Source organism: Jaculus jaculus, chromosome 4 (genome assembly GCF_020740685.1).
Source record: "Jaculus jaculus isolate mJacJac1 chromosome 4, mJacJac1.mat.Y.cur, whole genome shotgun sequence".
NCBI lineage: Eukaryota > Metazoa > Chordata > Mammalia > Rodentia > Dipodidae > Jaculus > Jaculus jaculus.
In genome coordinates this window covers 131,972,942-131,990,195 of record NC_059105.1, presented here as the reverse complement: position 1 = coordinate 131,990,195, position 17,254 = coordinate 131,972,942, and the positions used below count along the sequence as shown (strand labels likewise).

General features: G+C 38.6%; 1 pseudogene; it reads left to right on the top strand.

Annotated features, from left to right (window-relative positions):
* The first annotated feature begins 14,971 nt into the window (after positions 1 to 14,971).
* On the top strand, positions 14,972 to 15,875 carry LOC101596937 (annotated as a pseudogene).
* The last annotated feature ends 1,379 nt before the right edge of the window (positions 15,876 to 17,254 follow it).

Here is a 17,254-nt window from a genome sequence, read left to right as displayed (position 1 = left end):
ATAATATTTATTCTGCCCTAGGAGTAAAGCATTTGAGCCATTAGTACTCTACAGTTAATCCCATTGCCAGCAATATTCTTTGGCAAAGATTCCAGTCTTTGCATGGTAGCATAAGGAACCCCTTTAAAATATAAACATCTGTAAGCCTGAAACAATGCCTTTTTTTTTTTAAACCACAGTGATGTATGTCAAACTCAGGGCCTTTCTTCATTCTAGGAACGTGCTCTACCACTGAGTTAAAAACCCCTAGCCCAAAACAATGCCTTCATGTGAGTGATAAGAGAGTGAGTGAGAATAAACTTCCTGCAGGAACAACCTATAGAATATCATCAAGTGACTTCATTAGCAAGGTCCCTCTTCTTACTCAGTGTGTACCTTTTCATGATTGGATACCTGTGCCAAATAGACACAGAGTTCTAGGTGATGTATTCCTGAATTTATTATGTGTATTCACATTTGTGATGAAAGACTACTTTTCTTTCAGCACTGTTGCCCTTTGAAGTTTTATCTGGAAACATGTTTGCAAAAAAAAAAAAAAAAAATCTCCATATTGGGTCTTTCATTTTTTTCTCATTAGGCATTTGTTAAGTGAAAATAAAAATTAGCATTTTTGAGCCGGGCATGGTGGTGCTTGCCTTTAATCCCAGCACTCAGGAGGCAGAGGTAGGAGGATTGCTATGAGTTCAAGCCATCCTGAGACTACATACTTCATAGTGAACTCCAGGTCAGCCTGAGCTAGAGTGAGACCATACCTCGAAAAACCTGTGTGAAGGTTGTAGACCCTTGCTGTGATTCAATAAACAGCCTCTGTTGAGATCAAGTCTGGTGTTTTCCTTTGCTTTCCTTTTCACTTTCCTTATATTTGGTGCTGTGACTCAGATGGGAACTCTCTAGGTCTTTCAGTCCGAGTGCCCTTTCCTCTTTTTCCTCTCCTCTTTACCACCCTGCCAATATTTCACTCCCCCAGAAGCACAAAACTCACTGTGCTCAGTACTCTGAATTACCTGAGGCCTCCAGTCTTTCTAGTTTGATACTTGGGTTTTTTTTCCTCTTCTTTTCATCCCCTCCCTGGACTTTTGAACCCCAGGTGAGAGGCCATTGTCATGTGATGACCTCCATACACATCCTCATCAAATTACAGCCTTCAGGACAAGGACTTAAACTAAAAAAGGTTTGAGTTGCCCGTGGTAAAATGGGTTAACTTAAAAGTTTTCATTCTCTGGCATATAAGCATCTAAAAAAATGTTCTACATCACTAGTCATCAGGGAAATGCAGATTAAAACTACATTGAGATTCCATCTCACTCTTGTCAGATTGGCCACCATCATGAAAATAAATGATCATAAATGTTGGCAGGGATGTGGAAAAAGAGGAATCTTTCTACACTTCTGGTGGGAATGCAATCTGGTCCAGCCATTGTGGAAATCAGTGTGGAAGTTCCTAAAGCAGCTAAAGATTGATCTACCATATGACCCAGCTATAGCACTCCTAGGCATATATCCTAAAGACTCATCTCATTTCCTTAGAAGTACATGCTCAACCATGTTTATTGCTGCTCAATTATAATAGCTGGGAAATGGAACCAGCCTAGATGTCCCTCAACTGATGAGTGGATAATGAAGATGTGGCACATTTATACAATGGAGTTCTACTCAGCGATAAAGAAAAATGAAGTTATGAAATTTGCAGAAAAATGGATAGACCTGGAAAGGATTATACTAAGTGAGGTAACCCAGGCCCAGAAAGCCAAGCACCACATGTTCTCCCTCATATGTGGATCCTAGCTACAGATGATTGGGCTTCTGCATGAGAAGGAAAATACTTAGTAGCAGAGGCCAGTAAGTTAAAAAGGAGACATAAAGGGAAGAGAAAGGAAGGGAGGAGGGTACTTAATAGGTTGGTATTGTATATATGTAAGTGCAATGATTGATATGGGGAGGTAATATGATGGAGAGTGGAATTTCAAAGGGGAAAGTGTGATGGGGGAGGGAGGGTATTACCATGGGATTTTTTTTATAATCATGGAAAATGTTAATAAAAATTAAAAAAAAGCTAAAACAAGTAAATAAATAAAGAAAAAATTACTTAAAAAAAACAAAGCAAAAAAATTAGCTAAGACAAAAAAGTTTTCATTCTCCATATTTTCTCTCAACTTAATTATTCACATACAGACTTTACTCTTTGTAATATGTTGATAAGTTTATTTATATTGCCTTGTCTCAAATCAAAATTAAAATTGAGCTATATTTATATTTCCTAATATTAAACTCTGACTACTGAAAAAACTGAATGTTTAACAAAATCAAGATTCATTTTAATGAGTTTTTGTTTGTTTATTTAAACTCTATCTAAATGTAACATTAAAGTCAAAATTATGCAATTAATATGACTGACCTTCTGGATATTCAATTTAAAAGACGGCCTAGAGAATTGCTGACCCAAGGAGTTGGGAAGACAGACAGTCAGAATCCAGATAGTCTATTTATAATTAACCACGGGGACAAAACAACCATAAAAGCAGAAGTTAGGGAAAAAAAAAACTGGTAAGTTTCTTATTAAGATATCTTTAAAGATCAAACAAAAAGAATGACATAAGCATATTATTAATTTTTTTTATTGACAGGTCAAAATTCAGGTTTTCTCAAATATGATTCTGCTCTCTTTTAAAGATATTTATTTATTTATTAGAGAAAGAGAAAGGGAGAGAGAAAAAGAGATAGTGAAAATGGGTACATGAGGGCCCCAAGCCACTGCAAATGAACTCCAGATGCATGTGCCAACATGTGCATCTGTCTTGCATGAGACCTGGAGAATTGAACATGGGTCTTTAGGCTTAGCAGGCATGTACCTTAACTGCTAGGCTATTTCTCCAGCCCTGATTCTGTTCTTACAAATGTTCAAAAAATGCCTGATTGTCTATTTATAACAATACCTCTCCTACATATCTACTTTTATACTAATGTTCACAAAATAGTTTATAAATAGGAATTTTATCTTAAATGAGATACTTAAAAGTTTATAATTGAATTATATCCAAATGCTAAGTTTACACATTTTCCAGTGAATAAAGTCTTCATTTTATTTGAAAGAACATCTGCTTCTCTGTTTACAACAATAGATTTCTTACATATTCTGCTCTTTCATGTTTTCCCATTAGATAAAAATTTGTTTCATGAAATTTTATTCTAATAGATACAGAAAATGATATTAAGAAAGATGTCTAAATGGTCAATACAAGTGCAAAAAGTGTGAGGATGCAAACAGTAAGATTGTAAACCAAAGATAGTGGGGCGTGGTGGTGCGCCTTTATCCCAGCACTCAAGAGGCAGAGGTAGAAGGATTCCTATGACTTAGAGGCCACATGAGACTACGTTGTGAATTCCAGGTCAGCCTGAGCAAGAGTGAGACTCTACCTCAAAAAAAAAAAAAAAAAAAAAGAAAGAAAGAAAGAAAGAAAGAAAATAGAAAAAAGATGATCTTCAGGCAGAACTGAAAAGTGACAAGGCATCAGATAACCTAGATACTCCTGATTATAGCTTCTCTCCATACTCTCTGATGGCTTCCGGGAACTGTTAGCTGACAGGGAGACAGATCAAGGGAAATAGTCTAACTATTGGGAAAACTGAATCTTAAAGTGAAGGCTACTTTTTTGTGTTTAATTTCCCAAGATAAGGAACTCATACTGAAAACAAAGTTTTAAAAATAACTCCTATTTCATTTAAACTAAAAATGTTGGTTATTCTACTGTGTTTTCTTTTTCTTTTTTTAATTATTTTTATTTATTTATTTGAGAGTGACAGAGAAAGAAAGAGGCAGATAGAGAGAGAATGGGCACACCAGGGCCTCCAGCCACTGCAAACGAACTCCAGACGCGTGGGCCCGCTTGTGCATCTGGCTAATGTGGGTCCTGGGGAATTGAGCCTTGAACTGGGGTACTTAGGCTTCATAGGCAAGCACTTAATCACTAAGCCATCTCTCTAGCCCAGTGTGTTTTCTCTTTAAAAATAGATTTGTAAAGGTTTTATTAGAGCTCATCTGTTTTAGTTCAACAAAGACCAAATTCTGCTCTTTTATGTATTATTAAAAAGGTAAATAGTCTCATTTCTGATATCTCAAATTCATTGCTCATAAGTAAATTAACTCATAAGACATATTCTCTCTCTCCAAGTTCTATACTTACAGACAACAAACCATGGTATTTCCCTCCCCTCCCCCACTTTCCCCTTCATAGCTCTGCTCTCCATCATATCCCCTCCCTCTCTCCATTAGTCTCTCATTTTGATGTCATCATCTTTTTCTCATATTATGAGGGTCTTGTGTAGGTATTGCTGGGCACTATGGGGTCATGGATATTGAGGCCAATTTCTGTCCAGGCAATTGTACGTAAGGAGTGGTACCCTTCCTTCAGCTCTTACATTCTTTCTGCCACCTCTTCCACAATGGACCCTGAGCCTTGGAGAGTGTGAGATGTTTCAGTGCTGGAACCTCCTCCGTCCTTTTATTCTGAGCAGTATGTTGCCTTTTGGGTCATCCCAGTGGTCATCACCATTTGAAAAGAGAAGCTTCTCTAACCAGAAATGAGAGTAGCATTAATATAAGAGTATGAAATTTAAGTGTAGTGCTTTCAGGCCAATTGAGAGTAATATATGCATTTATCCAGACAAGAGTAGGCTTTATACCCCTAAGGCCCATGACCTCCCCTGCTATAGGCTTTTGATTAGGTTTTCAGTACCAGGCATGTTTTTCCTCCCATAGAGTGGGCCTTCAGTCCAATTAAAGAGCAGTTGGTTTTCCCCAGAGCAGACATGCCACTATTGCACTCGTTCAGTCATTTAGCCTGTCTGGCCAAACTTGAGGCTTCCAGTGTCCACTGTTTTCACCACGGATAACTTCTGTCTCACATTAGGCTGTGTACAGTGCAGCTTTTTCCAGCTTTCAGTTGGCTGGGCTACAGGGCGATGGTTTTCTGCTCAGCACCAGCTTGATTTCTCAGTGACTTTGCCACTCAGGCATGTGAATTATCTTAGGGTATAGCCCCATGCTCAAACAATGGTATTTATCTAAAATAAATGATTTCAAACTCTATGGCCCTGCTTCCAGCCTTCCTTGGGCAATTGGTACCCACACAGGTATCTAAACTAATGAAAGATATTAAATACTAATGCCAAAACTTTATGCTGACTTACTTGACATTTTCTGCCTTTACTTATAACTATTATATATTTAAAGAATAAGATGCACCTACTTTCTAAAAAGCTGTTTCTGGGCTGAAGAGTTGGCTTAGCAGTTAAGGCATTTGCCTGCAAAGCCAAAGGACCCAGGTTTGATTCCCCAGGACCCACCTAAGCCAGCTGCATCTGGAGTTCATTTACAGTGGCTGAAGGCCCTGGCAGGCTCATTCTCTCTCTTTCTCTCTCTCTGAAATAAATAACATAAATTAAAAAAAAAAAAGATGTTTCTCTGTATTTTTCTCACTTTCATTGTTTACATAGTTCAAACTTAATTTTCTGTAATAAGATGGTAAATTTCTGTATAGTCCCATACCTCATATTATGATACAATAAAATTTAAAGGCCCTTGGCCCAAAGTTATGTCTTGTACTGTAATACATTTTTATGCTGGTAATGTCCTGTACTACATAGTCTTTTGTACTGACACTGTAATTTTTGTATTGTTTCAAGGCCATAGTTTGTATTATACCTTCTGGCCAGTACCAAAATTATCTTTTATTTCTTCTGAACTCCATAATATAGCTATATAATTAACCATTTTTTCTAGGCTTTGGAAGAGATTCCTCTGGACTCATGCTGATGTAAAACTAGACTGATTCTCCAATCCATCTCTGCTGCCAGTTCTATAAACCTTAGTTTTCCATATCAATATCAAAGTTAACAAGATCAAGATATTTTAACTAGTTTTGTCTATTTGTTTAAACTCTCTCTAAATGTGACATAAAAATCAAAAATACAAAATTGATATTAACAACCTTCTGGACCTCTACAATTTCATTAATTGACCTTAAAAGGTCCTGTAACAGACTAGCTCCTTCTATCTGGGCCCCTTTTGATTGTTCTCCAAGGCCTAAAAATCAACAGGAGTAGAGACCCTCACCCAGTTTTTGTTTTTGTTTTTTCCACCATCCCACTTCAGCTTAAAAAGGTCAGACTCAGCCAGGCGTGGTGGTGCACGCTTTTAATCCCAGCACTTGGGAGGCAGAGGCAGGAGGATTGCCATGAGTTTGAGGCCACCCTGAGCTCCATAGTGAATTCCAGGTCAGGCTGGGCTAGAGTGAGACCCTACTTCGAAAAACAAAAAACAAACAAACAAAAAAATGGTCAGACTCAATCTCATTGCTCATCTTCCAGAAACTTGGGATCACACACTCTTTCTCTCTCTTAAAAGATAAACATTAGGATTAGAGGTTGTTAAAATACAGGCACAATTTTCTTTGCTCCTGATAACATTAAAAGGGTTATTGAAGTCTGAAAGGATTGAGATTACTAACTTGTATCCAAATATTAAGCTTATATGTTCTCCATCTGATGAAGCCTTTATTTTGTTGCATAAGACACCTGATTACCACAATAAGTTTCTTAGATGTTCTACTCTTATATGTTTTCCTATTTGGTATGACTTTAAATTTATTTGCTATAAACTTACTCTAATAGATAAAGTTGGACCTAATTATATAAAATATATTTCATTGTATTATATAATTAGTATAATTATATAAAACATAATTTCAGGGCTGGAGAGATGGCTTAGCAGTTAAGCGCTTGCCTGTGAAGCCTAAGGACCCCGGTTTGAGGCTATATTCCCCAGGACCCACGTTAGCTAGATGCACAAAGGGGCGCACGTGTCTGGAGTTCGTTTGCAGTGGCTGGAAGCCCTGGCGTGCCCATTCTCTCTCTATCTGTCTCTCTCTCTCCGTTTCTCTCTGTCACTCTCAAATAAATAAATAAAAATGAACAAAAAATATTTAAAAAAACATAATTTCATTGTGTTTATGAAACAAACAATTGATAATAATAAAATATCAAGACTAATCAAATTTTAGCCTTTTTGTTTAACATACTTTCATTAATTCTAAAGCTAAGACTTTTTGATCTTTGAACCAACTAAGTAAAGACTATGAGCCTTCTATATTAAAGACTTATTAAAAAATCCTTTAAAAAAATCCTTTTAAGAAAGAAGAGAGACAGACAGAGAGAATGAGAATGGGTACACCAGGGCCTCCAGCCGCTGCAAACTCCAGACACATGTGCCACCTTGTGCATATGGCTTACATGGGTACTGGGGAATCAAACCTGGGTCCTTAGGCTTGGGCAGGCAAGCACCTTAACCACTAAGCCATCTCTCCAGCCCTCAAATAGATAAATTTTAAAACAAATCACAACATCAAAAATGTTCTCTCCCTCTATCTGTCTTTCTCTCTGTGTCTGTCACTCTCAAATAAATAAATAAATAAATATTTAAAAAAAATAAAGTTTAAAAAAAAAATCCTTTTAACCTAAATCTCAAAATTAGTCAACTTTTAAATCTCTATCATATTTAAATATAAAATAATTTAAGATATTTCAAATATTGCTTCAATATTAATATCTTATATTCCCTACCTTACCTAAACCAAATCTTTATATTTCCAAAAGTTATAATTAACTTCCCATCCAAGTTAACAATTCATTCTTCCTTACCTGCCACTCTATCACTTATATTATTATTTTTCAACCTTAAGTAAAATATTCGTGTCACCTATAAATGTCATGTCACATGCAAAAAATTCATATGTAGATAATAACCAGATCACAATGGCTAATAGATTTAACATGATCTAGGAGTTTCTTTCCCAAAGGCTCTGATAAGTATCACTCTCCTGAAGAGCTCTCTCCTTGCCTGTTTATAAAATCCATGTGGGATAATAGCCTATTATGTACATAAACTGCAAAGTGAAGTTTGGGAAAGGATACACCAAAAGGTGAGACTCCCAAAAGTCACACCAGTATGACTAAAACTTCAACAATGGACTATACTGGTTGGGGAGAAATAAATGTTACCAATCCAGAATCAATAATATTTTGGGCTATATTAGCCTTTTCAATGGCCAATAATATTATTTCTCTTCATGTGACCTGACATCTCTCTGTGACCAGCTAAGATATCTATTATTGTAAGTTATGAAATCTCAGTTCTACTCCCTTCAAGTTAAACTTATCCTGTCTCTGACATGTATTTTATTCCCCTGATTATGATAATACTCACCCTTTCTTTTGGTCCTTACATACTCAGATGCCTCACTGAAATCCTCCAAGACAAAATACATACCTTCACTTCACAGCAAGTCAATGGATTCTTCATGGCCACTAGATATCAACCCCTTGGCATCCAACCTCTATGGGACTGTGTGGGACATCCCTGAGAGATCTAATGTCCTTCCCAGCAGGAAGTAGGATGAGTATTGCCCCTGCTCCTTCCTGCACAGTCAATCCCTGTAATGCTCTGCTCACTTTCCAATTTTCCTCAAACTTTTTTATTCTTCTAGAGTCCAGACTGAAGGGTTAGTGACTTTCCCTGAAAACCAGAGGGAACTAAAGGGTTAATGACTGCCCCTAAGACTAGAAGGCTTTGAAGAAACATCGAAGACATCCAGTCCCAGACAAGCCTGACAAGTCCCCTGATTGATAAACTTCCCTTAACTCAGAAACCCTTGAGGGAACTGAAACCATCTGGGGTATCTAGACAATTTTGCTGAAAAAGCTTATTATGAGCAAGGACACTAATAACTGCAGTTCCTTATCTACTTCCCTTGGACCTGCACCTGGTCCAGTCTGTTTTTCTTAGGATCCTTCTTATAAGCTTGAACCCCAACCTAGCTCAGTGGATTATCCTCCATCCTGCGGGAAGGTTGCAGCCCCTTGCTATGCTTCAATAAACAGTCTCTGTTGAGATCAAGTCTGGTGTTTTCCTTTACTTTTCTCTTTTACTTTATTTACAATAGGAAATATTTTTCCTAATATCATAAATGATTCTACAAGTAAATCTATGGAAAATACTACATTAGATAGTAAAATATACATTAAATATAAAATATCAAAATATTTTAGATTTAAAAAGATGAAAGATGCATAGTGTTTGGGAGTTTCCAAACTCTCAAAATTTCAAAAAGAAGAATATCTTCTACTATTATTGTTTGTGTTTGACATTGTCATAGTAAGTATGAAAGACAAACAAAATAAAAGAACATAGCTAAGTGGTTAAAGGCACTTGCTTGCAAAGCCTGATGACTCTGGCTTCAATTCACCAGCACCTACATAAAGATGGACACAAAAAGCGATGCATGGGTCTAGTTTGTTTTGTCAAATCAAGAGGCACTACTGTGCCCATTCACACACACACTTGCATATAAATGAGTAAACAAGAATTTAAAAGTAGGAAAGCTATAGAACAAAATAAAGTGTACAAGGCTTGAAAGAGAAGCAAAAAAACTGTTATATTAAAATTATTGCATATGTAGAATATAATAAAATAAAAATTGCATATGTAGAAAATTCAAAATGAACTACCGATAAATCATTAGAATGAAAAGATTTAAAAAATAATTAAGACACTAAAAGAGAAGTTAGAACCTAACAAAGTTGTTGACTATCATGTTGATATATGACAATCAATTGAATTTCTATATGCCATTAATAATAATCAAAAAATGAAACCTAATGAGCTGGAGAGATGGCTTAGAAGTTAAGGCATTTTCCTGCAAAGCCTAAGGACCCAGGTTCGATTCCTCAGAACCCACATAAGCCAGATGCACATGGTGGCATTTGTGTCTGGAGATCGTTTGCAGTGGCTGGAGGCCCTGATATGCCCATTCTCCCTGTCTGTCTTCTCTATATCTCTCTCTGATTATAAATAAATATTTTTTTTTAAATTTTTTTTTGGTTTATTTTTATTTATTTATTTGAGAGCAACAGACAAGAGAACGAGGCAGAGAGAGAGAATGGGCGCGCCAGGGCTACCAGCCACTGCAAACGAACTCCAGACGCGTGCGCCCCCTTGTGCATCTGGCTAACGTGGGAACTGGGGAACCGAGCCTCGAACCGGGGTCCTTAGGCTTCACAGGCAAGCGCTTAACCGCTAAGCCATCTCTCCAGCCCTAAATAAATATTTTTTTAAAGAAACTTAGTGGGTGTGGTAGCTCACACCTTGTAATCCCAGCACTCAGGAGGCTGAAGCAGGAGTGTTACCATCTAGGGTCTAGGGTTAGGTATGTTTCTTCCACCAAATAATTAAGAGGCAGGAAGAAATTTAAAGACAAGGCAAAATGTATTCAGAAGTGAAGGTAAAGAGGCAGAGAGAAACACTGCTGTGAGAGAAGGGGATCCACAACCTGAATCCTCTCCCCAGTGGGAGCTGTGCTTTTATTGAATGAGGAACAGCTTCCTGCCCAGACTATGATTGATCAGCTTAAACAAATACAAAGGCACTAATTGGTCCTTGTTGCATCCACTACCATCCCCAGAGAGCACACCGGGAGAGCCCCCTGACAGGAACTTGTCCATGTACTCTATTTTCATGGAGAAGGCATGAGATGTCCTCTCTACCATCTTTGATCACCATTTTGTATGTGAGCTGGAATAACACTCAGTAGCAGAGGCCAGTAAGCTAGAAAGGGGCTATAAGGGAGGGAGCAGAGGAGAGGACTTAAGGGGATGGTATTGCATATTTATAAGGGATGAACAGATTACTGGGGCTGGAAAGGCCTAAGTGAAGTCAGGGGGAGAGACTGAATAAAGGAAGGATGGGGGAGGGATAATCAAAATCGAAACAGGTATGAATAAATCATATAGAAACCTACTTTTTTGGACAATGGTGCACTCAGAAGTCATAGTTTGTTACTAGAAAATTTTCAGTGCCAGGGATGGTATACCTTCCAGTGAGTTGGCCAAGGAGGTCCCTGATGTTCCCCAAACATTACAGGCCCTTGGTTTCCTACCAGGAATAGATGGTAAGACCCTATTGCTGAAGATTCCACATACTTGGGCTGAAAGGTCACTGAAAAATCTTGCTGGAACTGAGCTGAAAACGTCCTCTGTGTAGTTCAGCTGACAGAAAGCTGGGGAAAACAAAAAAAGCAAACAAACAAACAAACAAACAAACAAATATGCTCCATGCAGCTCCATGGGAGAGAGACAAGTCTCCAACAGTGGACACTGCAAGCCTTAAGTTGGGCCAGCCAGGCCAAATAAGCTAATGGGTGTAATAGTGGCATGTCTGTTTTGGGGGAAACCAACTGGTCTCTAATTGGACTGGAGGCCTGCTCCATGGGAGGGAACACATGCCTGATATTGAAAACTTATGATGGGGAATTCATGAGCCCCAGGTGTGTTAACACCTGCTGGTCTCTGGCTAAATGCATATATTATGCTCACCAAACTGCCCAGTAAACACATATTCAAAAATATTTTATTTTTATTTACTTATTTAACAGAGAAAGAGAGAGAGAGAAAGACAGAGAAAGAATGGGCGTGCCAGGGCTTCCAGCCACTGCAAACTAACTCTACATGTGTGCATCCCCTTGTGCATATGGCTAACATGGGTCCTGGGGAATCAAACCGGGTCCTTTGGCTTTGCAGGCAAATGCCTTAACCACTAAGCCACCCCTCTAGCCCAACACATTTCTTAATTTTCATACCCACATATTAATGCTACTCTTACTTTTTAGCTGGCAGTGAGCTCTAAGATGACTCAAAATACACCATAGAGAAGAAGTGAGAGAGGAGTGCTCAGTATGGAAACATCTCTATCACAGCTTCCAAGGCTCAGGGTCCATTGTGGAAGAGGTGGCAGAAAGAATCTAAGAGCCAAAGGAAGGGTAGGACTCCTTACAATATGCTCTTCCACACACAAAATGGCCTGTATATCCATGACCTCATAGTGCCTGACACTACCTACACAAGATCATCATAATAGGAGGAAAAGATGATGGCATTAAAATAAAAGAGAGACTGATTTAGAGGGGGAGGGGATATGATGAAGAGTGGAGTTGTGAAGGGGAAGGTGAAGGGGGTGGGAATTATCCTGGTTTATTGTCTAGAATTATGGAACTTGTCAAGAATAAAAGGAAAAAAGCTCCTAAGAAAAATATAGTAATGGATGGATTCAATGCCAAATTCTACTGAAGTAAAAACCAGAAAAAAAGGTAGCTGACTCTAATGGTCCTCAAGCAATCCTACAAAATAGAAAGGACAAAAACACTTCTGAGGGCTGGAGAGATGGCTTAGCGGTTAAACGCTTGCCTGTGAAGCCTAAGGACCCCGGTTCGAGGCTCGGTTCCCCAGGTCCCACGTTAGCCAGATGCACAAGGGGGCGCACGCGTCTGGAGTTCGTTTGCAGAGGCTGGAAGCCCTGGCACTCCCATTCTCTCTCTCTCCCTCTATCTGTCCTTCTCTCTGTGTCTGTCGCTCTCAAATAAATAAATAAATAATAATAATAAAAATAGCAACTTTAAAATCATTGTCAGACATTTCTTTAAAAAAAAAAAACACTTCTGAATGTATAATAAATGCCAGCATTACTATGATACCAAGACCTGATAAGGATGTAACAACAACAACAACAACAACAACAAACTTGCAAGATGGACTCAGTGATACAGTAAGATCAGACAGCATGATCAAACTTACTTCATTTCCAGGGACACAAGGATGGTTTGACATATGCAAATAAATAAATGTAATAGAGCACAATAAGTAGGCTTAATAACAAAAATCACATGATCATCTCAATAGATACAGAAAAGGACTTTGACAAAGTTTAACATCCCTTCATGATAAGTGCCCTAAAGAAAGTAGGAATAGAAGGAACATACCTCAATATAATAAAGGCTGTATATGACAAATCTATGGTTAACATTATAGTTAATGTGGAACAAACTGAAAGCATTTCCTCTAAAATGAACAAGACAAGGAGACAAGGATGCTTACTCACTCTACTGTTATTCAATATCATCTGCAAAGTCTTAGAATAAGACATGAGAAAGAAATAAAAATGCTAAGATATAGGAAAGGAAGAAGCCAAATTATTTCCACTTGCAGATGATATGATACTATATTTAAAAGGCCCCTAAAGACTATAAGAAAACTTTTAAGAATATTTTATTTACTTACTTATTTGAGAGAAAGAGAAAGAAAGAAAGAGGGAGAGACAGAAAGGAAGAGAGAGAGAAACAGACAGAAAGAGGAGAGAGAGAGTGAGAATGGGTGCACCAGGGCCCCCAGCCACTGAAAACAAAGTCCAGATACATGTGCCACTTTGTGCTTCTGGCTTTTGTGTGTACTGGGGAATAGAACTGAGTTCTTAGGTTTGCAGGCAAGTGTCTTAAATGCGAAGCCATCTCTCCATCCCCAGAAAACTTTTGGATCTGATAAATACTTTCAGAAAAATAACATTAAAAATCAATAGGTCGGGCATGATGGTGCATGTCTTTAATCCCAGCATTCAGGAGGCAGAGGTAAGAAGATAGTTCAAGGTCAGCCTAGGATATTAGATTGAGTTCTAGATCAGCCTGGGCTAGAGTTGGTTAAAGAAATGACCCTACCTCAAAAAAGCAAAACAAACAAACAAACAAAAATCAAAAGATTTTCTATATACCAATAATGAACTTGATGAGAAACAAATCTCATTCACAATAGGTTTAAAAATTCATGGGAATAAACTTAAAGAGATAAAAGATTTCTACAGTGAAAACTTTAACATACTGAAGAGAGAAAGAAGAGGCTAGAAGATGGAAAGACCTCTTGTGGTCATGGATTGGCAGAATTAATATTGTAAAAATGGCTATAGTACCAAAAGCAATTTATAGATTCAATGCATTTTCCATCAAGATTCCAATGATTGGGACTGGAGAGATGGATCAGTGGTTAAGGAGCTTGCCCGCAAAGCCTTAATGACCCAGGTTTGATTCCCCAGTACCTACGGTAAGCCAGATGCACAGTGGCACATGCATCTGGAGGCCCTGGCATACTCATTTTCTTTCTCTCTCTGCTTACAAATAATAAATAAATAAATAAATTTTTAAGAAAATTCCAGTGATTCTTCATAGAACTAGAAAAAGCAATCCTAAAATCTGTATGGAGTCACGAAAGACATTGAATAGCAAGAGCCATCTGTAGCAATTGCCTTCTCATTGCTGGGGCAAAACACTCAACTAGAAGCAGGTTATGGAAGGGAAGTTTATTCCAGTTTATTGTTTTGAGGGGAAACTTCATCGTGGTGGGGAAAATATGATAAGAACTTGCATCTGGGCATCAATCTATACAAATATCCAGGGAGGAGGGGGGGGGAGAGGAAACCTGGGTTATTACATTTGGCGGCCTTAACCTTTGAGGCACTTTTGCAGCCCTATTAGTCTTATTTTAAAATTCCTTCTTCACTTTTGAGTCAGCTTCTTCTGCCACTGATGGTGCTTCCTCTGGATTATATAAGCCTGAAATAAACCCTTTCCTCCCATCAGCTGCTTCTGGCCAGATGTTTGTCCCTGCTACAAAGGTAATTGTCACAGTCCTATAGCATGGGCTGATCCTGAGCACTATCTGCTACCCAACCATTGGTACCAGCCTTTAGTAAAAAAGGAAATGCTTTTTCCATACATATGTTAATTGCCTTCATCCTGAAATATTTTATTTTATTTATTTATTCTGCAGAGAGAGAAAGAAGGAGAGAGAGAGAAAGAGAGAGAGAAAGAGGCAGATAAGAGAGAAAATGGGCAGGCCAGCACCTCTAGTCACTGCAATCAAACTCCAGATGCATGTGCCACCTTGTGCATCTAGCTTATGTGGGTCCTAGGGAATTGAACCTGGGTCCTTTGGCTTTGCAGGCATGCACCTTAACTACTAAGACATCTGTCTAGCCTGGATTCATCCCTATAGTCACTTCCATAGCTATGGCTGCTCTTGTTCCTCATCCTTGGTTAAAGAAATGACCAGCCAATACAGTATTCTCTCCAGGCAACAACAGGCCCATGATAATGTCCATTTGGTCAGTTACCTGGGGGTACCTACAAGAAGGAAAATACTGAACCAGTGGTCACAGAATCCCTGGATGATCTGGTGAAGGTCTAGAAATGGCACGGTGAGAGACTGGACCTACAGTGGAGCCTGGAAGGATATCCAGCTGGGAGTGGTATCTGTGGACATTATCTAAACCCTGTCAATTGCAGTATCCAGCTCTCTTGATGCTCATATTCATCTCTGGGACTTGCAAAATGGTAAACAGATAGAAATACTAGATGCAGGACTTGTGGAACCCTGGACTTTGGCCTTTTCTTTTCATTCCCAGTGTCTGGCCATAGGAACTCATGTGGATAAAATGAACAGTGTTGGTGTGCAAAGTGGGAAAAAAGAATGTTCTTTGGACACGAGAGGAAAATTCATTTGTAGTATTGCACAAAGTCCTGATGGGAAATACCTGGCCAGTGGAGCATCGATGGAGTCGTTAATATTTTTGATATTGCAGCTGGAAAACTGTGTATGCTTGAAGGCCATGCTGGGCCCATTTGCTCCTTGACCTTTACCCCAGACTCCAGCTTCTTGGCACAGCTTTAGAGGATGTCTATATCAAGATCTACATGTATAACATGCCAACCTGGCTGGCATGCTGAGTGGCCATGCCTCTTGGGTGCATTTTGTCCTGATGATACTCACCTTGTCTCTAGTTCATCTGATAAAGTGTAAAAGTTGAGGATGTTGGAACAAGGACTTGTGTGCAACCCTTCTTCGATCAACAGGATTAGGTTTGGGGAGTAAAATATAATAGAAATGGCTCAAAAACTGTGTTTGCTGGAGATGATCAGAAAATTCATATCTATGATTGTCCAGCTTAAACATCAGAATCTTGAGGGCTAGTGTCTCAAGAGAATATACAGATTGATCATGATATTCCTTACCTTTTAAGGCACATTTAAAAGAAATACAGCATATACTGTATCAAAGGTTTACATTTTGTTGACACAGTATAAAACGTTTCCTGTTTTATTGGACATACAGTTCATACATAATGTAAATAAAGGATTCTTTTATTTTTAAAAGGATATTTATTATTTATTTATTCATTAAACAGAGAGGCAGATAGAAAGAGAAGGAGAGACAGGAAATTGGTACACCTTGGCCTCTAGCCACTGCAAACGAATTCCAGATGCATGGTACATTTGGTTTTATGTGGGTACAGGGGAACTGAACCCTGGTCCTTAGATTTTGCATGCAAATGTCTTAACTGCTGAGGCATCTCTCCAGCTCCAATAAAGCATTCTTTTTTAAAAACTTTTTCTTTGTTTTATTTATTTATTTGAGAGTGACAGACGGAGAGAGAGAGAGAGAGAGAGAGAAAGAGAGAGAGAATGGGCGTGTCAGGGCCTCCAGCCACTGCAAACGAACTCCAGATGCATGCGCCCCCTTGTGCATCTGGCTAATGTGGATCCTGGGGAATTGAGCCTCGAACCAGGGTCTTTAGGCTTCATAGGCAAGTGCCTAATTGCTAAGCCATCTCTCCAGCACCAATAAAGCATTCTTAATGCAAACAAAAAAGTTAATTAAAAAAAATTGGCACATGTGACTGACATTTGTTTGCAATAGCAAGTAATTCTGGTAATGTAGGCACACACATACATGAGCAAATAAATTTAAAAAATTAAGCAGGGCTGGAGAGATGGCTTAGCGGTTAAGCGCTTGCCTGTGAAGCCTAAGGACCCCGGTTCGAGGCTCTGTTCCCCAGGTCCCACGTTAGCCAGATGCACAAGGGGGCGCACGCGTCTGGAGTTCGTTTGCAGAGGCTGGAAGCCCTGGCGTGCCCATTCTCTCTCTCTCTCTCTCTATCTGCCTCTTTCTCTGTCTGTCACTTTCAAATGAATAAAAATAAAACAAAAAATATTTAAAAAAAAATTAAGCAAAGAATATATGTTTATTAAGGTTAAGCAAAGGAAATAAAAGGCTGTTCCCTTCAAAATCTTTCCTACTTAACATATCTTTAATCAAGAAACAAAACATAAAAATGCAAGAAATATGTACAGGTCCAAAAAGTATTCATTTAAAATTTTTAAAAAGACAGATTGGTGCCAGGTGTAGTGACACACACCTTTAATCCCAGCACTTGGGTGGCAGAGATAGGAGGATTGCCATGAGTATGAGGCCACCCTGACACTACATAATGAATTCCAGGTCAGCCTGGGCTAGAGTGAGACCCTACCTTGAAAAACTACCAAAAAAA